This window comes from Phoxinus phoxinus (assembly GCF_949152265.1).
Source record: "Phoxinus phoxinus genome assembly, chromosome: 20".
In the NCBI taxonomy this organism is placed as follows: Eukaryota; Metazoa; Chordata; class Actinopteri; order Cypriniformes; family Leuciscidae; genus Phoxinus; species Phoxinus phoxinus.
The window spans coordinates 5640302-5643414 of record NC_136895.1 but is presented as its reverse complement, the minus strand read 5'-3'; positions in this window follow the sequence as shown (position 1 = coordinate 5643414).

Genomic DNA, 3113 nt, shown 5'->3' with positions numbered 1-3113 from the left:
GGAGCCGTTGCTGCATTTTTCCCCCTGCCGCTTCACTGTGGAAGATTGCCGGAAGGTGAGTCCCTTGGGATTTCTTCTCCTGATGATTCCCGTCAGTCTGCGACTGGTCTGTGCCAAAATGTAAATGAGTTTTTTTTAAGATAAGCAGTGATTTATGGCTGGGCACAGGAGTGTGGTGTGCGTTCACTTGGCTGTAGAGGGCAGAGCGGGTAACCTCTTACTTTAAGGGCTTTTACCACAATCTGTAAAATTACTCAATATGTTGATAATTTGACTGAAATTAGCATAATTGTGGCATTAGAGTCATACCGACTATCCCAAATGTCTTCTTCGGGGAGATTAGTCACAACAAAAATGTTTAACAATTAGTATTAGAAAGTTTACTGGTTGTTGAGAGATCACATAATGTTTGTTCAATTATTAAGTAGGACTGTTGTGCTTGGCTTAGTTTTTTCCTTTTGAGAAGGAATTCCCACATAACTCTGAATTATAAATGTTGTAATTATTATATTTGAATTATAAATGTTATACATGTAAAAAGTTTTACGTGTTGCATTGAACAAATCATCTTTGGGAGTTGTGTTGTGTACATATTTATAGAATATTTATAACATATTTTCTTTAAATGGCATCTAACAATGCTTAATGCTTATACATTGAACTTATGCATGACTTACCTTTTCATCTGCAAAAAGTTTTCACTTATACGTACTTTTATTCTAATTAGCCAAGTTTCAAAGCTAGTTTCACTCTCGCGCCTACATTAACAATAGGCAAACTGTGGCACATTTAAATGAGCCGGTATATTGAAATGTCAAAATTTGCACTGGAACAAAAACCAGGCAAAATTCAATCTGAGTCTGAATAGAATATTAAATAAGTCGACTCTCTACCGCCACCCAACCATAAGCAGCGCCCGCGTCAGGCCGCCCATGGGAGAGGCAGTCAGTCAGGCGGAGTGCATCATTTACTGCTCATTCTGTACATAATGCATTCTGGGATCATTCATGTGTGCATTATTGCAGGAATTATGCAATCTGTTTGATACAGCATTTTAAAGCTTGGCCTTTACCCCTAATTTCCTTGCTTAAAAAACGTACTAGATATTCCGGGTTAAATTAACAAAACAAACAAACAAACATGTGCATAAAAATGCACTTTCAATGTAAGTCTATTTGGCAACTGTCTGTTCCATAGACTTCCATTGTAATTGAGGAACTCTCAACACTGTTTTGTTTGTTTTTACAAACTGAGTCACTAGTCAAATGTATTGCTTGCGGTGACTAACGTTTAATTTATTTTTCAATACGTTAAAAGATAGAAAGTGTTTCAAGTATTTTAAGCTGCCACTAATAAAACCTGATCAATTAGTGTTGCGTTCCTTAATGTGTGTAATCATATGTCACCCATTGGTGTTTTACGCTACCAGCTGAGGTTTATCGGATAAATCTGTCTCAATTATGTGTCACGAACGCACCCCCCTCAGGGGCGTCAATACCAATGACTTAATGGGCTGCTAACGGAAGGGGGGTTGTGTGAGTGGATGGGCGGTACTGACCGCCAATTACAGCCCAATGAGCCGCGGCCAGTCAACTGCTGGTGATCATAGCCCATTTACACATGACCCAGCGACTCAAAACCTCTCTGGGTTTAACCGTCTGACCCTCCATTCTGATCCTGAAGCTTCCTAATGCTCGTATGATAGTGGGTTAGTCTAATATTGGGCTAATTATGCAAATTATAATAGCTTTGGGTTTATTTGACATCAGTGTTCTAGAGAATAGGCTAAATATGCAAAAATGTAGTGCAAAGTAATAGATTTGAATGGATTTAACATTTAATGTAGTGAGAATGTGGGTTAAATATGCTTAAGGCGAAAATATTTTTGTGTCACGTGCTGGTCAATTTTACAATTTTGGGCTATTAGGCTTTTGATAACGTGTTGTTTCAAACTAGTGGAAAGCTTTAGACTTCTGTAGGCTTCAATTGCAATGTATATCTTTAAAGGCCGTTTACACAAAATAAGTTCTTTCTCCATTTCAGCAGCACTTATATACACCAAACTTTACAGTTTTATTCCTATCTATATGCTGAAGGTTTTTACTGAAGGGTTTGTTCATTTATTATCCACCTGATTTTATACAGTGTTTTATTCCTAAAAACATAGTTAAAATGTATAGTTTGTCTGTATTTTCAAATTTTTATATGTGATAAAAACAGATTTCCAAAATCCCCTCTGTAAAAAACTTTACCTCTAATATGTCAACAAAATGAAACAAGAAAGTTGAACATGGCTTTATCCATTGTTCAGATTAATGTTCTGGAAATGATTGCAAATTAGGCCATATTTAATCGAACAATGCCTCGTTTCCCTATCTAAGCATTTTAGCAGTTTAGCATTTTAACTTAAAAATGTTTGAAATTCTTAATGTAATCAATCAGTTGGGGGAGTATGGCAATATTTATTATAGCTAAATATTTTACCCTATATACCTGGGGTGTCTTGTCATAAAAACAATGTCATAATACAAAAAAAGTGGTCCTAAAAAGAAGCTTATTTTTTTAAAGCAAAATAGTATATTTTATTGTTTTCTTTTTACATTTTTGGGCTTAAAACCTGACTCTGTCATGTTTTCATCCCTACTATAGCGTTCTTCAGTTCATTAAATAGAGGTTTTAGTCCAAATGGACCAAAATGATCCGTGGCGATTTGCAGGAGCAATCAGAGGTGCCTGTGCGATTAGACTTAAATGCAGGAACATTGATGTAGGACTAATCTTAGACCACTTTGTCTCTCTCAAAGCTCTCTGGGCAAGGTGACTTGAGCACCTACTCGCCTTAAAACCAGAAATTAAAACGATTTATAGACAAACCCTAGCAAAGAGGACCCTAACCCTATATTTAAGCCCAGAAGTAGCTCTTCCACCTGGAAAGCTGTAATTAATAGGGCCAAAGACCCTACTGAAGTCTCACCTCTCCGTAATCTTCGAATGTAAATGAGGGGTTTAGCGCTGATATTACTGGACGTTCAGGAGAAACTGCAGAATTAGGACCTCAATCTTGGTTTTTCAGCAGACGTCAGGTTCACCTGATACAGGAACTACAGAAACGGT